This window comes from Chenopodium album, chromosome 11 (assembly GCF_948465745.1).
Source record: "Chenopodium album chromosome 11, dcCheAlbu1.1, whole genome shotgun sequence".
NCBI lineage: Eukaryota > Viridiplantae > Streptophyta > Magnoliopsida > Caryophyllales > Amaranthaceae > Chenopodium > Chenopodium album.
This window is the reverse complement of record NC_137844.1, coordinates 7,465,016-7,485,801: the sequence shown is the minus strand read 5'-3', so window position 1 is coordinate 7,485,801 and position 20,786 is coordinate 7,465,016. Positions and strand designations below refer to the sequence as shown.

Genomic DNA, 20,786 nt, shown 5'->3' with positions numbered 1-20,786 from the left:
ATTTTATAAACCGTAAACCAGACCAAACCGCATAATGCGGTTTGGTCTGGTTTGGTTACGGTCCAGACCAAACTGTGTACAGCCCTACTATTAGATAGCAAATCATCACAAAATCACATTAATTCCTAACTAATTTTGTATCAATAATATATTTTAAAATTTAACATATAGATTAAAAATTAATCTTAAAATACAATTAACAACCCGGAACATCGATAGGACACAAAACTAGTCAATAATAATAAATTTAAGTAAACAAAGGGTTAAAATTTTGCCATTTACGAGTTACTCGTACAACTTTACACAAACCAGTCCCACTTTCGCACCAAACCAAAACCACACTCGCAACTCTCTCCTCCTCCGCCGCCGCAAATGGCGTTCCTCCGAGCACGCACCACCCTCCTAACCACCCTCCGCCGCACCTTCTCTTCCTCCCACTCAACCCCCATCAACGAAACCAAACCCCCAAAAATGGCCGACTATCTCCTAACCAACGATCTCGCCTCCCAAATCGGCACTTCAATGCCCATCTCAATGATGCGAATCGGAACCCTAATCCACAACATCGAGCTCCGACCCAGTGAAGGGGGCAAGCTCGTCCGCTCTGCCGGCACCGTTGCTAAAATCCTCAAGGAACCCTCGTCCACCCGCCGCGTCCTGGTTCGCCTCCCTTCTGGGGTTAGCAAGCTTATTGATACCCGATGTCGCGCTACAATTGGGTCTGTTTCGAACCCGTCTCATGGGGCGAAGAAGCTCAAGAAAGCTGGGAATAGTCGGTGGCTTGGAAGAAGACCGGTGGTTCGTGGTGTTGCTATGAACCCTATTGATCATCCTCACGGTGGTGGTGAAGGGAAGAGTAAAGGGCATTTGTCTGTTTCTCCTTGGGGTAAGCCTACTAAAGGTGGGTATAAGACTGCTTGTCCTAAGAAGAAGAATCGCCTTATTTAGGATCCATTGATTTTGGGTAAGTTTTATTTTTGTTTTTTGTTGGATAATTTGGTAAATTTTTTGTTTTTGGTGAATTTGATTTGATATGGATTTTGCTGCTCTTGTGAGGATGTGATTATACGAAGAAAGTTTTAATTTTGAGGTTTTTTTTTTTTATTTTTTATGTTGAAGTTATAATTATTATTTGGTTCTGTAGTTATTTTTATTTAAGCTGGTGGACTTTGGTTGTTTAGTTCAGTTCAGTGATAAGTGGGGTTCTTTGTTTGTGATTGAGAATGTTTAAATTATTCTTATTTATGGGATTAAGGCTTTGATTGATGGATTTGTTTGTGATTGAGAATATTTTACTTTTTCCTATATTTGGTGTTTGGTATCATGAAAAATGATTTGAATGCACTGAATTCAATTCGAGCCCGTCGAATATCTGAACTTGATCTTAATTTCATTGTGGAGGGAGGAAGTTTATTTTGGTGATTGGAGAATAAGGGGTGAATTAGAAGAAGATGGCGTGGAGATTAGTTGAGGAGGGATTTGAAATGACATTGGCTGCTGATCTAGCTGAAATGTCATGGATCATTCACATTCCGGATTTACAAAGAAAGGTTGATTATATGCATGGAGATTAGTTTTGGTTTTACATTGCCCCGTTTTTGTAAAGTTCTTAGCTTGATCATCGGGTTTTTGTTCCTATCTTAATTGAGAATGCCTTGTATGAGTATGATGATCAATTGGGAGCTTATTGTATGAAGGCAATCATGCTTAATTTTGTTAGGATCTGACAGCTTGACAGTGAGTTATGCCAGCCTGCCAGGAGATAGACTGCTAGAGGCTGAGCTATAATTAAGCTATAATTATCGTTTCGTTTCTCTAGTGAATTTTGGTTGTTCAATTCAGTTTAGTGATTGGTGGAGTTCTTTGTGACTGGCATTGCTTAAAATTTTCCTAATTTGGTGTTTGATATGAAGGAAGTGATTTGAAAGTGTTGAGTTTGATTCAAGGCGGTCGAATTTAGGAAGCTTTGGATGTTTTATTTTGAAAAAAAGGGGTGAAAATTAGGAGAATAATGTAGGGTGATTAATGGAGGAGGGGTCTGAAATCCAAATAACATAGGCTGCTTAATCCAACTGAAATGTCATGAATCATTTACATTTTGGTTTTACAAAAAAAGGTTGGTCTAGTACTCTAGTTTTACATGCCTAATTATTAGTTTTGGTTATATTTCACCCTTTTGTTTTCTGTTTTTCACTGTAAGGATGGAGATGGAAAATTTTTCAAAATTGTAAGATTCCCACTGTAACTTACTCTGTACCTTCTTTTGGTTCCTATGGCACCCTGTTTTCTGGTCTCTCAACTGATTGATTTCTGTTGGGGTCTTTTGGTTCCTATGGCACCCTTTTTTTCTGGTCCTCTTATATAAATGCTTTAACATCACTAGTTCCTTGTTTCTTTCAGCTGCTAATAAGTATTAAATACATTGGATTTGATGATTTTAGATAATGATTCTTTTGACTTCCTTCACGGCAATAGGGAATTAGGGATAGAGTTGGGTTGGTTAGTTGCAATGCACACAGACATTTATGTGCTGTAAGATGTGGTGATTCTAGTTTCAATACTTGTGGGAGTTGCCTACTTGGGGTTCCTTTAGATTATGGTTCTTGACCTTTTTTTTACTTACTAGCTGTGGGAGCAGTCCCCCCAATTTTGCGAAAGTAAACTTTGGGAAATGCTAATCGCGGTTGGTGAAGGTTGATTAAAATGCATGGTGGTTAGAGCATAATTCACCTAATCGATATCAGTGAGGATGTTTTTATGATCAACATTAGTGAATGATCATGTTTATTGGATATGGACTCAAGGTATTCTATGAAAAGCATTATTGGATAGTTGACAGTATGACCCTCTAGTCAAACAAAAGAATTCACGAATGAAATAATCAGTGATTATTATATCTGAAACAGATGAAACATTATAAGAAATCTAATTGTAGGAATTAAATAATCGATCTTGTCCTGGGAGATGTTTTAATTGATTTAACTTGTTTGATTTCCCTCTCCTTGTCTTGCGATATTGCCACAATTCCTGTAGATTAGAAGGAGGAGCAAAGATTAATAAGCTCACATTGGCTGGTAAATTCTTGAGGACGATTATGCAAAATGGTTTACAACAAACATTCATGTTCTCTCTCCTAGCTTCTTTCTCCTCATTTAAGTTCCAAAAGAGAAGTAAGCCAGGTTGTTTTTATTCATTTTCAGGGATCTTTCTACAAAGATTTCATATGGAGCGACTTCGAGATTTCACCGTCTAATATGAGATTTAATTGGATCACGCTACAAGAAACTCGTAGTTGATGTTATATTTCCTCTATTGAAGTGAGTAGATTAAGATATCATTCTTCCCTTTGCCATGCTTAATTCCTGCAGAATGGGCTGTTAAATAATTATTACGGAAGTATTATTTAAGCTATCGGGTTAGTATTAGTGGGGTTTTTTGTTTGTGATTGGGAGTGTTTTTTTTTTTTTTGTCTAATTTGGTGTTTGACATGATAGAAATTTGAAATTTGATCTCAAATTCATTGTAGAGGGAGCTTTGGGAGTTTTATATTGGTTTTTGGATGCCAAGGGGTGAACATTAGGAGAAAAAGGTGTGGAGATTAGTGGAGGGGTTTTTAATCAAAATGACATGGGCTACTAATCTAACTGAAATATCATGGATCATTCACATTTCGATTTACAAAGGGAGTTTGGTTTGGTGTAACATGCATTATTTTATTGAGCCTTGTTAGGCAAACTGTTACTTTTGGTTTAGTATTTGTGAAGTTCTTTGCTTGATCATTGAGTTTCTAATCATATCGTAATTGGGAGTGATTTGTATGAGTATGATGATCAAATATTTGCTCGTTATCTAGCAGCTTATAGTGAAGATAGTTGTGTTTAGTTCTGGTAGGAGCTGGTCGTGAGTTATGCAAGGAGCTAGAGGCTGAGATGTAAGTGGTGCCCCCTAAGGCCTTTTTGAAAAAAGGTTGCAACGATTGATGCTTCAAATTCAGGTCTTTAAGTAACATTTATGTTATATGGAAAGCAGATTGGGGGTATCTGTATTATTTTATAGAAAGATCAATTGATGGTGAAAATTCCATAGTGTAACTGAAAGTCATAGGTGATGTCTTTGGGCATGCATTAGCTGAGGATCAAGATAGTGTGCTGAGTTTTTAATGATTTTGTGACTAGCGCATTTAGCCCAAATGTTTTCTGTTGCTTCTTTTTTGTTTATCATTATAAGGTTGGAGAATTGTTCCCAATTTTAAAGATTCCCCTTGTCACGGATTCCTCCTGAGTGATTTTGTAGGGGCCTATTGGTTTCTATGGTGCCCTTTTCCTGACCCTCATCTCTGGGTTCTTTTGGTACATAGGAAATATTATGCTTTGGATGAACTTTGATTATATTACTCTTTTGACTTCCTTTGCGGAAATAGGGAATCAGGGATAGGGTTGGGTTGTTTGTTTTAATGCACACAGTCAATTGTTTGTTATAAGATGTGATTATAGCTTGATAACTTGTGACTTTGTGAGAGTTGCCTACGTGGGGATCTTCTCTATTATGATTCTTTTGACCTTTTTACTTATCTATGGGAATCTAGGATAGGGGTATTGTTACTTTGACACACACTCATACGATGGTTTATAATAAGATGTCAAGTGATTACTCTTAACAAGAAATATGAGTTGCCTAGAATAGATTTCTTTGGTCACCATTGACTTCAACGATGGTAATTTATAGAAGTAATAGAGGCTTCAAAAGGTTGCAAAAATGGACCTAATAGAAACATTTGAGTGTGGTGGAAAAGCCTTAAAAGAGAACACACAATCATTACGCGGGAGGTATTTTTGTGGGTGGGATATTAAATATTTGTATTAAAGATCTATTGATGGCCAGTGTTTCTTATTGAGGATTTTGATTTTTTGTGATCAGGCATGCGCTAGTAGATTATCAAGATATTGTAGTAAACATTCTATGTTTCCTAGTTTATTGGATGCCATTTACGCTAATGGTTTCTTTGTGTAAATAGAATGTAGTGCTGAGATGTGTGGAGGTGATTTTTGTTCCTTTTGTGAGGGATCTTGTGACTTCATGATTTCACTTTCTAATATGGGATACTTTTGGATCACGCAACAGAGATGGCTTGTATTTCACTTCATGAGTTTACCAATGTTTCAGATTATGCTTCTTTTGGGGAGTTGAGTATAGGAATAGGATTGGCTTGTATTCACTTATACACATCTTTTAACAAATTATGTGTTAAGATGGCTGACTTTAGTTGCCTTTGTAATAATATAATCCATGAGAAGTTACTCGGTAAAGGCTTGGAATTCTCGCATCTTATGTACCTCAAACTGTTTTAATTTCCTGAAAGCGTTGTTTGTATTTAATATTCTGCAATGCATCTCGATCCCTCAAAAAGACAACACCCTTTTTTCTTGAGAACTGCTTCATGCCTTTACTGCATATGAGTTCACTATCAGTAATTCCCATAATTAATGAAGCTTTCCACAATTATTACTACACTCTGATCTGCAGTTAGGTCATTCCAGCAGCTGCCATGTAAGTCTATTGGAACATCTTCAACTTCTGGTAATTTTGGAAGCTTTGGAATTTCTATAGAAGGCCTGATAGACATCCGTTGTGGCTTGCTCTGGAGTTGTGAAATATAACCAGTGTTAAAGTGAGCTTTTCTGATCAACTTACGTGACAGATCTAACGAGAAGATACTTTTACATGTTCTTGGTTCTATTTTGTTGAAGATAGCTGTGGTAACTAGTAAATTTGGCTATACTTCTTTGATGGTATAGTTTCTATTCTGTGGCCGGTCCTTTTAAGGTTTCCTTGCCATATTGCTTCTTTCACGGTCCTGTTATCTGTTAACCCCTTTCCTGTTTGGGATTTTGCTTTAGGAGAATATTCTTAGGATTAGTGAATAATTTGATCATGAAGAAGTCCATTTTTTGTAGGTATTTCTTCGACCATATTTTGGAAAGATCAATTTGGTATTACATTCTATTTCATTAATTGCTTACTCTTCTAGCCACTGAACGGGCCACAAGATTCCTGCAGTCTTTCCTTGTTGCTCAACCATTACCCCTCTGTTCATCTTGATTCTCTATGTCGTCTTATAGTCTGATTACCCTCTTCAGTCAGCTTGTCCTTGGGAGTATTGTAGAATTTGCTGAAAATAGATTTTTTACTCCCTCTCACATAAATGTCTTTGTTGTACGGATTTTTAGATGTATTTTTTTAATCACCAATATCTTTAATTACATTTTAACAAAAACTATAAAAAGTTGATATTATAAAGTTTACATTGAGATGAATCTAATAATTTGTCGCATGACTATGATTTTTGTTTATATTAATGAGAAATTTTGCTCAAAAGTTTATAAATATGATCATGGAGATAGAAATAGACACTATATTATTGGTCGGAGGGATTCCTAATTTTACATCGATAAAGGATCTGTCCGATTTGGATGGCATGCTCAAAGTGTTTAATGATGTTTAGAAGATATTTGAAGGAATGCAAGTGCTTTAATTCTGGGCGTCATGCTTTTAAATTCTTGTATTGTTCATATGTCTACTGTCTAGTACTGTGACCTCTGCCCTAAGGTGAAGGTTTAGAAACTTGGACGTTAACCTACGATGACTTGTGAGTTGTGATGAAATTGGGGGAAATAATGAAAGTCTTGGCAATGTCAGTGTACAATTTTATAATTTAAACTAATGTTATATTTTTATATAATGTAATATGTATAAAGAAACTATAAAATTAACTTGAAACTATAAAATTAACTTGAAGAAAAATGAAAATTTTTACCGAATTGAAAATGATTAGACTTATACATAATTCAATAATTTGCCACTTATCACTTTGTACTACCATGTATTTTGCAATATTTCAATAATCTTCTGCCTTAGGTTTAAAGGTAGCTTTTTTTTTACTAAAGTTCTAATGTTTTTATTTTTTATTTTTTTTTATTTTTTTTATTGGAGAATTCTTACCGATTTTTAAATTGATACCTAAAACTGATTGATAATCAGGATTATTATTATAATTATTTGGTGGTTTTTAGATAATCAACTCAACATTCCCTTTATAGACTATTCTTAAAACCGAAAGTCCAGACCTATATTTTAAGCATGAAGTACTGTCATGTTTACTGAGAACAAGACAAATGTACAAAAGTCCAGTTTTCTTTCGTTTTAATATAGTTATGTACTTCCATTAAGGTTACATAGAGGTATAACATTGTCTTTAATTACACCAACAATATATAAAATATAAATTGCACCAACAAAGAGGGAGGAGGGACTATTGCCGCAAGAGGGATCTAAGAACATCTGCATCAAGGTCTGTAGAAGCCAGCAACTGAGAAATTCTTTCACTCGTGTCGTCTACTTGTTTGTGAAGTTTCCTGATGTAGCTGCATACTTCTTCCAGAACTTCATCTCTTGAAACCTTTACATACAGATAATCAAAATGTTATCATTAATCAGCACAAGAAATCAAGAATGAACTATATACACATCTGCAATATTATTATTAAATCCTATGACCAAAGTCAACGATAAACATATACTTCGGGCCTGTTCTCATTGACTGAAATGAGCTGGACTGAATTGAACTGAACTTATTAGAGCTGAACTGAACTGAACTTATTAATTAGTAATTTTTAACTACGGATTAATGATCTTTGATTATTTATTTTTATATATATGTGTATATACAAATATACATATTAAAATATTTTAAAAAAATATACTATATAATTAAAATATTTATGACCCCTCTTTTAATATTAATCCCAACTATAATTTATTCAAGTATAATCCAAATTTTAGCAAGCATCTTCTCAAAATGATCTGATTACCCGTTGAAACTTCTTGAGCAGGTTATGATGCTATGTGGCAGGTCATGATTAGTGCTATTTTTTTTTTAATTCATTGCTTCTCTTTCTTCTTCACCTGCCAGCAACCATGCGACCTCTTACTCTTGCCATCAATATTCTCAAACCATTACAGCACCACCATGGTTAATTCCCACCATCACCTCCCTTATCCCTTTCCAACTCTGGCCAATCTTAGCATGCTTTTCATCAAAACATCAAGACATTCCCAATAATTTTCAAGTTTTCTTTTGAGTACTTTTCAAATATTTTTGCGATTTCGCTTTTTTTTCGCATAAGGGATTAAGGGGTCCTTTTAATTGATTTACCCATTTAATTTCACTATTATTCTATTTAATTAATTTATCCATTTAATTCTTTATTTAGTTTTGAATCAAATAAATTATATATAAGCCATACTTTCTCAAAAAAACAAAAATATAAGCCATATAGTATCAGACTATCAGTGACAATGTGACTGTTGTAAAATAGTCCATTTAGTCGGGAATGAGGTGGGAATTTTGCAGATGCCGGTGGTCAACGTTCGTTGCTTCGGTATTTTTGATGACTTGCGCTATGTTTGGATAGAGAGAAATGGAGAGAAAGGAAGAGAAGAGAAATGGAGGAAAACATCCTCCCTTGTTTGAATATCTAATGTAAGGAGGGAAGGGGAGGGAATTGGAGGGATTCATTTTCCTTTCACTTTTGATAAGTCAAATCTCTCAATTAGTGGAGAGATTTGGAAGAAAAATGGAAGGTCTCCTTCTCCCTCCCCCCACCTTCCTTTCCCTTCCCTCTTTTTCCTTTTCCTCCCTTTCCCTTCACTATTGTTATGCAAACATAGTGTTGGATGTTGGCATGCTGCTAGTGAAATGGTTGGTTGCCTCTCAATGTTGATGCTCTTGATGTTGTTTGGTTGAGTAAGGCTGTTTTAGAGGGGTGATGGTGGGGATCTAAAGGTTGTTAAGTTATTGGTGGCTAGTAGGACTTTTTTTTTTTGAAAGAGGTGGCTAGTAGGACTTTTTTTTTTGAAAGAGGTGGCAGAGAGTGAGATCGAAAGAGAAAAAATTAAAATAGAAATGTAATTGGTTTAACAAGTTGCAGATCACCTAGATCAATTTGAAGATAAATCATATAATTTGTATTATACTATAATAACACATAGTTGGGATTAATTTGGAAAGAGTGGCCATAGTTGGGATTATTGTTGTGAATTTTTCCAAAAATATATTAAAAACATGGAACCCTTAAACATTTTTAAAACATATACTATATAATTAAAAAAATAAAATATTAAAATGATAAAAGAACCCAAAACACTTTTTAAAAAATTATCAAAATGAAAAAAATAAAACAATAAAAAAAAAACACAAAGAGTTGGGCCGGTCTTATTTAAAAACTAACTTGATCCTATTTTTACTCCTACCTCGTCAAATAATGAAATATGGTATAATAGTCATTAAGTGAAATATGGTATAACCGTATAATAGTCATTATTATTATTAATTATTATTATTCTTATTATTATTATTATTATTGTTGTTGTTGTCGTTGTAATATAAGCTTAAAAGTATGAAATTTGACTTTATATCATTAGCAATATCATTAGACATGAACTGAACTGAGCTTATTAGAGCTGAGCTGAGATGAAGTGAACTTTGCTAAACTGAAATTAATCTAATGAGAACAAGTCATTCTTCTGTTTTTTTTATACTTGCAACACACCTTTTATCACGCTTTTCGAGGAGGTGATTAAACTAAGCAAACGAATGAATTAAGCTATGAAATTTAAATCGTAGTAACTTATCCTTTTTTTTTATAGGTGGTAAAATTTTGTAATTGAATTTATCCGTTTACCTAGTCTAATATCTTCTTTAAAATGCATGCCGAATGGGTGTGTTGCAACTAAATAAAATCGGAGAAAGTATAGTTTGGCTAAAGGTTAAATGTAGTACGTTGTTGCTAACACAAGGCATAAAGCCATTTGTTATTGTTGTTGCTAAAGGTTAAATGTACATTCTTAAGGCCATTTGTTATTGTTATTGTTATTATTGTTATTGTTATTGTGGTTTATGGTTGCATGAAGAGGAAGAAGAATGGACTGTTATTTTTCGTCGCAGCTAGAATGCGAAAACGATTCGAAAGTCCTACAAAATTCTTTTTGAGTTAGTGAAAACAATAGGTTTCATGCATGTTTAGAGACAATAAGCTTAGAAACGAAATTTGGGTAGATTTTCTTTTTTACATACCCTCCTTAAATGCCTACGCCTTCTCTCTGGTAGCAATGCTTGTAGTTTGAAGATTAGTTCACTAATCTCATCTTCACTGGGACATCGCGATGCTAACGAATTTCGACTCGATGACATTGTTATCCACGAAGCGATTGTGCTATATTCTTCTTGCTTATGCTAGGGCATGCACTTGTAGTTCTCTTTGCTGAAGGGAGGAAAGATTTTTTTATGACTAATATGATGCAAAAGTGTTGTTTATATAGGAAGAGGATGATAATGGCATAATTAACACAACTTTGTCCAATAGGAACAAGGTTTTGGGACTTGGGCCCATGTGTTTAGTTACTGTATAATCTAAGGGCCCACAACAAACGTGGGCCATATCTTATTAAAGAAATGAAGACTTTTTTGTCAAAGCCCACAATTTCACTAATTATTCTAATTTAGGGGAATCAAATTAGCAAATCTAGTGTATATGCAATGTACAAGAGAAGCTATATGAATAACATATGATTTGTTAATTTGTGCTTACATAATATGATCAATTCAGTTATTAATAACTATGATAATTTTATAATTTAGCTTGCCAAACCACATTGTCCATTGGTGTGTGTGTTTTGAGCATTTATATCTTGGATGGCTACTAGCTACCAGAAAGATACCATATTGTTCATTTTAATGTTTTGGTTGAAATTTTGTCTGCCTAAAACTTCTTACCCTTTCTTTTGTGACTTCTTGATATCTATTGAAATTCAGTAAAATGTATATATGTGGATTCTATTAGATTCGTCTGAAGATGTATTTTTGAAGTATTAACTTTTTATAGTTTTAACAAATAAAATTATATTGTCAAAGTTTTATACATACAAGCATTAAAAAATGGTGTTGAGAAGTCTAAAAAAATACAGAAGCAATCTTCATTATTGTTTCTATTGTGGAGCAGCTCTATTAGATTTTATCAATCGTAAGATGGGTCTAGGTCACACTTGCTGGTTTATGAGAAGGAGAGTATGGTAATAGTTATGAGTTTAACTTTTATAGAGAATTTATATTGCAAAGGAATCATTGATGTTACCGGTCCTAACTTAAAGTCCCAACACTTAATTAAGTCATGTCGGTCTCAATTTTTGGGTTCTTTTTTTAAAACAGTCCCTAACTGATTATGATTGGGTAAACTAGTTAAATTGCCATGTGTTGAATATTTTGGTCTGTTTTACTGAATTACTACCTTCGTTATATATTAGTTGCGATTTTAGAATATTTTATGTCTTACAAATAATATCTCAAAGTTGCAACTAATATATAATTGAGGTAGTATGTTTAATGGTGAACAAAACAAGTCTTAAGGGAGGAGTTGGGTGTTTGTTCGAAGATGATTTTTATTTTGAACTACAATTAACGAGAATTATTAACCTATCAAACCGGTCAAAGCATGTTGGGGACTATTTTGAGGACTCCCCTAAAGTTAAGAACTTCCTAAGTTAATTGATACTCGAGAGTCTTGAAACCTATTTTACCACTATTAATGCAAAAAGATAAAAAAATAAAAAAATAAAAAAATAAAAATTAGTATGAGTGTTATTATTACTTCGATATTTCCCGTCAAAAAAAAAAAAAAAAAAATACTTCGATATATACTCCCAATCAATCCTCATCACCAACCAAACAAACAACGATCAATATTTTATTAAATTTTCAATCCATTTCCCACTCTCGAATCTCTGAACTCCTACTCTCGTGTAACAAGCGTCCCGTGAATGTTGTGCTCATGTCAATATATATTTCTTTGTTATTTTGGTGTGGACAAAGCAATTTTAAAAGATAAACGAGGTATAAAACTAGAACTATTGTGTGTTTGTTGGCTCATGGATTTGGCAACTCGCACCAAATGTATTGTCGGAACTTGTATACAAGTACTAAGGCAACAATGACTAATGTATTTGCAAATCTTTATGTACTCGTATGATTTAAATAACTAATCCTACTATGGTTTCCGTATGATCGATAATGCTTGTTATATGCAGCGATGTCAATTGATTGGTGTTTGTATTGGCTTTAATCGAGCCTTTGTCACCACAGTTTATCCCTTTATCATTCGTAGATAGATTGACTGAATGGTCGGGTATAAAATATAAGCTACAAGCTTATAACAAGACCACAAAAGTAGAACTATTACGAATTCATAGAAGGTTTAATGAATTAATTCCAAAAATCAATATGTGATAGGAATACTAACTCCGTATCATAGCGTGGAGATATAGAATTAGTAAGTTACTAAAAAATTAACTTCGTATACTAAGTACATACTCCATGTTTCGTATAATGATAGAGATAAAACCGTCGATAATTCATAGTTGACCCATGGATGGGTTGTGGGCACCATTACTCATGTTGTGAAACGAGCCCTTGTTAGACCACTCTCACTCATTGCAAAAAATAAAAATGTCATTCTCCCTCTACTCACTTTCTCACTCTTCTTTTTCATTTTTTTCTTGTGGGCATGGGCCATGCCGGCACACGGGGGGCACGGGCCCAACATGAGATTGGCCCGGCACGGTACGAGCCTACCAGCGGCACGACATGGTGACCGAGGAGTGGACCGTTGGTCGTGTCGTGAACGCGATTTTAAGAATCCGGCACGAGCATGGCACGAACCCGCAGACGGTGGTTTGGCACGCCAGGCACGACCGTAAAATAACATAAATAATAATAAATAATTATAATAATAAAAGAATAATAATAATATAATAATAAATAATATAAATATAAATATAAATTAATAAAATTATTTTAAAAGTTGTTAAAAAAAATTAAAAATATTATGGGCGGCCCGGTGCCCCACACGGCACGTGTGCTAAATGGCGTCATGTCGTGGGCTGGGGTGTGCTAAATGGTGGCCCGACCTGGCACGGCACGCCAAGATGCAGGCATGGCACTACACGAGCCACCATTGAGCATGGCTCGCGGCGGCTCAGCACGACACGTTGCCCACTTCTACTATGGGCTAAAAAAAAAACACCCACACCATCTCTCTTATATTTTCTCTCAAACACTATAAATTTTTGATATAGAGGTAAGGCCCATAGGTACTGTAACAATTTTTTTTTTGCCATTCCTATGGGCATATTTGATAATCTCCTCATGGGCATTTCTTTTTTTGCACATGAGTGGGATAAAAATTTTAGCATTTTTACCATTAAATTCTCCTCATGGGCATTTTTTTTCCCATGAGTGAGAGTGCTCTTAGCATTAGGACTTGTTCTCTTCATTTGAAATAAGTAGATCTGGTCTGATTTGTAAGGTCTGATCTGAATTTTTATTATCTGATCTGGTATGATCTAATTTAATAATTTGACTAAAATTTGACCGCATTTTAATACTAATCTATAAAGTAAAACAACATTAAAATGGATCTTGTTAGATTTATCTCATTATGAACTTTTTAAATATGTAATTTTCATATTTTTTTTTGTAATACGCAATTAACGATATTTAGCAATAAGTAAATGATAATTTAAAGTTCTGATCTGATCTGATCTGATGTGAATGTTTCTAAACTAATCTAATTTAATCTGAATTTATTAAGAAATCTGTAATAAGTATATGAAATGAAATGATTGAAGAGATGTCCTTAGGCTGTAGATTCAACCCTTGAGTGCAGTGACAAATTTGGTTGGCTTGTTGTTCACTTGTTAGTACTTAGTACGAATTATATCCAAGTCTAAGCAATTAGAGTATATAGTAGGGTTTTCAGTTTTCACATGGATGTGCTTTGCTATATTTAGCAAGTCTTTGTCACAATGCAATTTGTTGATAGGTACATGGACTTTTAGATGTTTTGAGTTTTTGACCCCTACCTCTTTTATTTTGTCAATTGAAAGTTAAACTGCCAATAGAAATTTCGAAATACTTCATCTGTTTAGTAATACATACGTAATAATTCACTCTATCTATCCTATAATTCTCCTAAGACTTTGTACATAGCTAATTATTATGGTTATTACAAAACAGAGGAGTAGAAAGTATGTTTAAAATATGGTAAATGGATGCTATAATATATTAGCATAATAAAATGAAACGAAGGTAGTAATCCGATAGAGTTTATTGTGACTTTACTCTTAGTAACCATGTAGGGTAGAAAGAGCTTGAAATTAAAAGTGTTAACTGTTATAAAGTACAAGCTGCAGCTTCCAAAGTGAAAAAAAAAAAATCGTGCTACTTGCTATGATTTAAAGTAGAAGTAGTAGTACTTGAGGAAATCGACAAAGCTTATAACTTTTCAAGTGACAACAAACATCACATGAGACTAAACAACTATGAGACGTGATTTTTGTTTTTAACTTTTTCAATCATACGACCTAAATTATTGGCTTAAACTTCGTTCTCCATGAGTTTTTGTATTTTAAGAGCCACAAAGGTGGGGGTGAGAATCGATCCCAGGATCTCTTAGAATCGAGAGGGAAGCTCTAACCACTTAATCTATCCCTTACTCTCTTCGTTCTCCGTATGTGAAGGTGTAGAATAAGAATAGTTGGAAATTACCATGATTTCTTGAATGAATAGAAAATGATGTATCACTACAAAACGGAATTATCACGTGTCAAAGATCACTACAAACAAACCAAGAAAATAAAAATAAAATTATCAACGTGTCGATCGATATTTGATAGTATGGATAACTTAGATAAGTTTATCCCTAGTATACATTAAGGCTCAATATGTTTATATTAGTTAACTTTGGTGTCAATAATCAAATTTAATTCACAATTACAACAAGTTCACATTTAAAAGCTATAAGTATTACATAGATGCAGGATGAGAAGCTATTATTGATCACTAATAGCTTTAAAATTAAAACATTATAATGATTTTGCTTCTAAGTTTAAACTTGAATTTTTATTTATTTATTTTAATACTTGGATTGCAAAGCTCAACACAAACTAAATCAAGATTAAATCCAATCATAATTCCTATACTTTGGATCTAAAATTCTAAATGGAACCAATAAGGATAGCATTTATTTGTTAACATTAGTCTTAATTCACTTAATTTCTTTTTATTTATTCAAAACATATACAAAGTACAACAATAATTAAGAGAAAACATGCTAGATCTAACCTTTTATAAGTTTTCGCATTATTTGGACCTATTTATTTTTGTCCATCCTAGATCTAACCTTTTAAAAATAATTTCTTTTATATCTTACGCATTGTTTAGTCTAAGTTATGGGGTATAACCACACATCTCTTTTCTCTTCTTTTCCTTTTTTCAAATAATCTATCAAGATCCAAATTAGATGAATAATCCATTCCAAATTGCTTTTTACACTTTTACATAAATGTAATTCAAAATTGTTAATTTTTCTTTAGTCATGATCTCGTGGATTTAATCTTTGAATATAGGGAGAACGTAGAAGAAATCGAGAGAATGTAAAGAGACCCATGAAGAGCCTTCCTCCACCATTATATGTCCTCTCAAACAATTCAAATTGTTGAAAGTGGAGCACTAGAAAATAAAATAAAATAAAGAAGATGCTAAAGAAAGAAGAAAGAAAGGGAGAAAAACAAACACTTTAAGAATGATTGTATGTAACAAGAATCAAGTTACTAGGTAGTGTCCCCGTCAAAAAAAAAAAAAAAAAAAGTTACTAGGTAGTGATAATGGGATGTCACCTTTACAATTATGGGGTTTTTAGTTGGTGCTCAATGCAGTTACAAGGAATAAAGGGGCACAAAGCACTAACATTTAACTATACTATATAGTCTTATATTAACATAAATTCGTACATTTATGTCACGACAAATTGAAATACTACGTATGAGCCCTAAAAATTACAACTATATGATTTGTGACATACAAGAATCTCATGAACACAAAACATAGTACGTTAACACAAAGTATAAGTACGATTGTACATTGTTTCTTCCACCACATTTGGCTGGACTTTCAATAAAAACAACAAATCTCAGTGGCATTCAACAGTTTCTTGCTTTTTTCTTTCCCTATTTCGGAGCAAGAAGAGTACTTCAATAACATATACTTCAATAATATATTTATGTTATGCTTCATTTATCCTATTAAAAAAAACTTATTAGATGTTTAGTAATTTGAGATTTGGATGATTTGGTGTCGATAAAAACTTGCACTCCGTATACAACAGGAGTTATTTATTATAAAAAAACGCATCCACGCTTACCCTGTTTTTAATAATTTAGGGCGGTAATGTTTGTTATATAGTACAAGGTACAGTGTACACCATTTATAAACACAAGTTGGGTTGGAGATTAGTGTAGTATGGAGTACAACATAACAAAGACAAAAATTAGGAGAAAGAGTCTAACAGACAAGAATGCTACTGTACTAGTGTAACTGTGTAAGAGTACATATGGGGCGCAAGAAAGTGAAAACTCTGTGAAAAGATTAGTTGCGGAACTGAAAGGGAAGAAGCTTGGATTAAGACAATCTTCTTGTTTATAACAATGGTACATAAGTAATTCGTGCATTTTCGATGAAATCTAAGGATCTATAGAAAAGAGTAAAGAGGACGACAGCACGTATATATCCCACAGTTTTTGAGAAGAAGAGGGTTGAGCTTAAGGAAGCAAGGAAGCACTTACGCCAGCATGTAAAGTCGGAAATCAGTACCAAATCTACCAGTTACTCAGCATATCAGGGTATAGATCAGCTATACATGTAGGAAATCTGCAAGCTCAGGACACTCGTATGATTCTAATTTTAGCGAAGCTTTCTGAATGATCATTTCTGTTTGATAACCCTGCCTTGACAATTACAGCCACACAATTTGCGAATATGGAAACTAGACTGAAGTTTCTAACATGCAACAGCTCAGTCGTGGGTGGGGTAATATATGATAATGATGCAGAACTTTTGACAACTACCAAAAAGACAACATCGCAACTGCTTAATTCATGTAGCAATCTAAAAATCCAAAGTGACCTACACGAAAACGACGATGTAAGCAACAAAGAACTCTCTTATGGCTCACGAAGAGCGTCCAACTGATTTCATCACAATTGATAGCAGCACAGGCAGGATAGCCAACACATGATGCAATGTCAATCAAAAGACAGCAGATCACAGTACAGGATCATGGTACATAATGATTAGACAGGTTTAACAAAGAAAATGAAAATAAAGGTCACTAAAAGATATTACCTAAGTTGTCAAGGGGAGAATAACATAGGGTTTATTGATGGAATTCAAAATATTCAAACTATCAACATAAAAGTTATCTTGGTTGAGTTAGAAAGCTAACAGCAGGCTGCTCAAATGGATTCTGAGACTAGTTTGATTTCTATCACAGTCCATTCCAGCAAAAGTCTTGGCGAAAGACATCTAAACAATGATGTGCAGTTTACAGAGTTCTCTAACAAGTAATTACAAATTCAAACACATACACACAAAGTGATGATTAAAAGCAACAAAAAATGCAATCACATTCTCAATACATGATAAGATCATACCAGATCTACTCACAAGTTCTCCTTTCCACCACAAATACTGATCCAATGAATAAACTTTGTCGAAGATGCTTTTTCAGCCATTGCTAGATCATTCATTAAGAAGAAACTGAAACACAGAACAATCATAAAGATCGAGGACACCTAACTTCATGGCTAGGTGATCAATGTATTATCAACAATTAATGAGCAGAGAAAACACAGTCAAACTATAGCTTCAAGAGACCAATGAATAAGCAAAACATAGTCAAGCTAAACTGAAGTTTTATAAAATAGTAAACAGTCAGATGCTGACGAAGAGAAGGAAAGTGAAAGGAACCCTCAATTCACAAACAATAACTTTCTACACTAAATTGACGCCTCACTGCTTCAAGTTATTGATCCATATCTGTTCAGCACGAGACTAATGCTCAACATACCCTCCGGTGATGCTGAAAGATGAATATGCAATTGGTTCAAATTGAAACTCAATGCAGAATGGCAAGAACCTTTATAGCAAAAGAAAACTTTCAAGGTGTTCAGCATTTGGCAATCTTAATTATAGAGCACCAATGTGGTGCATCCTATAATCTTATTAGCATCCCATTATGGCACAGTTGTACACGAACCCCCCAGGCTTTCTACCGAGCACAGTCCACTGTTGTGGGCTTTCAGACGGAGCCCAAGAATTCACCTCGATGTAGCCTCCTTCCAAACCCCTAGGCCCACCTACAACAATTAGCTTATCACCAGAACCTCGAAATGCTAGACCCCATCCATGCATCGAGACTACCCTTTCAGGCAAACTTCCAACAGTAGCCCACGAGTTCGAGCTTTTAATGTATTTTCTAATTTCTTTTCTAGCATAATCAGCTGCATAAAGCTCGTTATTCACAACTGCAATAAGAGGGGGTGCCTCTGACATAGCAGATGCCTCAGGGGCACCTGGCTCAACATCCCTCAAAGGAAACATATCTGGTATCAAGGTCCAAGTCCGTCTCTCCAGATCATAAACCTCACCACAAGTCAAAGGATTTGAATTTCCGGCCCCAATTCCCCCAATAACATAAAATTTCCCATCCATAAACACAGCAGAGCATTTTTTTCTAGCTTTATTCATGCTTGGGAGAGTTACCCACATTCCAGTATCAGAGTTGTATAGTTCGGCCGAGGAAAATACATTCCTTGAAAAGTCACAACCACCAGCTACAATGGCAATATCACCCAGTGAACCAGAACCAAATAAACACCTAGGTGTGTTCATCTCCATGCCTATAGACCATGAATTCGTCAAAAGGCTATACTTGTATATGAGATGAGATGTTATACCCTTTCCAAAGACCAAAAGCTCAGTACCAACGGCCAATGACTCCTTGTCAGAATGCATGAAGCAGTCATTGGAAGGCATAATTGGCAAGTGCTTCCATCTAAGCCGAATGGGATCAAATACCTCCCACTCAAGCAGGCTGCAAGAGAAGTAAATCCAATGTTCTTCAATCCCCATTTTCTGCCTTAACTTGTACAGTTCTTTACCCTCAATCAAAGAACGAAAGCTACGATTCACCAAAGCAATAGACCCATAGTCGGACCTAGAGCAGCGAGCTATACTATCAACTGAGTTGTCCCTTCCAATTTGGTGAATGAGGGAACTAGTATCAGACATATCCCCACCATTGTCAATGCTATCAGACGGACTTACAACTAGAGAAAGGGTAAGGTTTAAAAAATCGACTTCCATTTCCCCCGTCTTACTGATTTTCAACAGCTTAATTGAGTTCCCAAGTTTACAATCATCCCCATCTTCCGATTTTCGCTTATAATTTGATTTTTCCATTAAACTAAATCCATCAAACATCCAGTCATACTCTTGCTCTAAAGCAATAGGCAAGTCTCTTGAGAAAGGAATTGAAATACCTTCCAACATTATAACAGACTTAAAACTCTAACAAACCACCACTAAAACCAGTCCCTCTGCAAAACAAATTAAAATCCAGAACCCCAATTACTTATAAATCCATCCAAACCAAAACAAACCCTATAAATGAATAATCAATTCAATTAAACCCAGAAATCATACCATTTACCATACAAACCAATCAATCTAAAACACGAAAAATCCTAACTTTAAGCATGAAAAAACAGAACCCAAATGTTCAAACTAATAACATAATCAAGCTGAATGAATAAGAATAGCAAACAAAAAAAAGAGGGGCAAAGAAACCCAGAAAACTAATATAAAATTCAACAAAATCCCTAATTCAGAGAAATACCCAGTAAAAACTACGAAAATCCCAATAAATCAAAAACACCCAATTGGTCAAAATAATCAACCAATTAAGATCGAACAAAAAACAGGAAATTAGTGGGGACCCATTTCATAAAACAGACAAATGATGATCATGACATAAACATAACTATGGTTGAAAATCAAAAGAGTGGATATTACCGATTGGATCGAAGATTGCGAGGAAAGAGAGGATAGCTGAATTAAATTCTTCAAAGAATCATAAATAAGATTTGTGGGTAATTTTATTCTGGAGTTGAGTATGCTAAAAAGTGCGAATCACACAGCATAAACTACAGAGTGTGCTGTAATCTGTGTCATTTTTTGTTTATGAGGGTGTTGTTGGGAAGGTGGGGCCAGAAACGGCTGTACAAATGAGATTCATGAAGAAGAGAGGATGAGAGAGAAAGAAGAGAGAGAAAGAAGAGAGAATGGAGGAAGAAGGTGGGCGGAGGTGGAAGAGAGAGAGAGAGAGAATGGAGGAGGCGGCGGCTTTGACAGAGATAAACAATTTGACGGCCGATTTGCCCCTTTTTACACGTGGTCTTTCTTCCTACACAATTACACATTTTGCTTTAAATTTACGATATTTTTAAAAATAACACCACAAATTTCGAAAATTTTGATTATAACACTACATTTTCTAAAACTTTAATTATAACATCACAAAAAAAATCAAAAAAATTTGATTTCACCACCATCTAACGGTTTTTTGGATAAAATCCGTTAGGGGGAACCACAATAGACATGTGTCAATACGACACTGGTTTAAAAAAAATAAAATAAAAATTAAAAAAAAACAAATTTTTTTTTTTAAAAAAGAAAACTTCCTAAAACCAAATCCAGCCACCAGCCCTACCACCGGCGGCCGTGACTCCACCGCCGGAGACCCCTGCTGCCGCCGGAAACCTTTCCTTCACCGGCCATC

The 20,786-nt window shown here is 34.6% G+C and overlaps 3 pseudogenes across 6 annotated transcripts; 1 reads left to right on the top strand and 2 right to left on the bottom strand.

Moving 5' to 3' along the window:
- Positions 1-264: 264 nt before the first annotated feature.
- Positions 265-6,012, top strand: LOC145567293 (large ribosomal subunit protein uL2my, C-terminal part pseudogene; annotated as a pseudogene). 5 transcript variants are annotated; one of them, XR_014095545.1, is made up of 2 exons: positions 265-964; positions 5,164-5,437. The product of XR_014095545.1 is annotated as a large ribosomal subunit protein uL2my, C-terminal part pseudogene, transcript variant X5 (transcript). The 5 variants fall into 5 exon arrangements; XR_014095544.1 differs by lacking the exon at positions 5,164-5,437 and adding an exon at positions 5,015-5,151; XR_014095542.1 differs by lacking the exon at positions 5,164-5,437 and adding an exon at positions 4,918-5,057.
- Positions 6,013-7,309: 1,297 nt separating this feature from the next.
- LOC145566187 (transcription factor ILI4 pseudogene) lies at positions 7,310-10,249 on the bottom strand (annotated as a pseudogene).
- A 7,577-nt stretch (positions 10,250-17,826) lies between these two features.
- LOC145567292 (F-box/kelch-repeat protein At1g74510 pseudogene) lies at positions 17,827-20,393 on the bottom strand (annotated as a pseudogene). The gene is made up of 2 exons (XR_014095540.1): positions 20,021-20,393; positions 17,827-19,545 (listed from the first exon to the last, which is right to left on the bottom strand). The product of XR_014095540.1 is annotated as an F-box/kelch-repeat protein At1g74510 pseudogene (transcript).
- Positions 20,394-20,786: the final 393 nt, after the last annotated feature.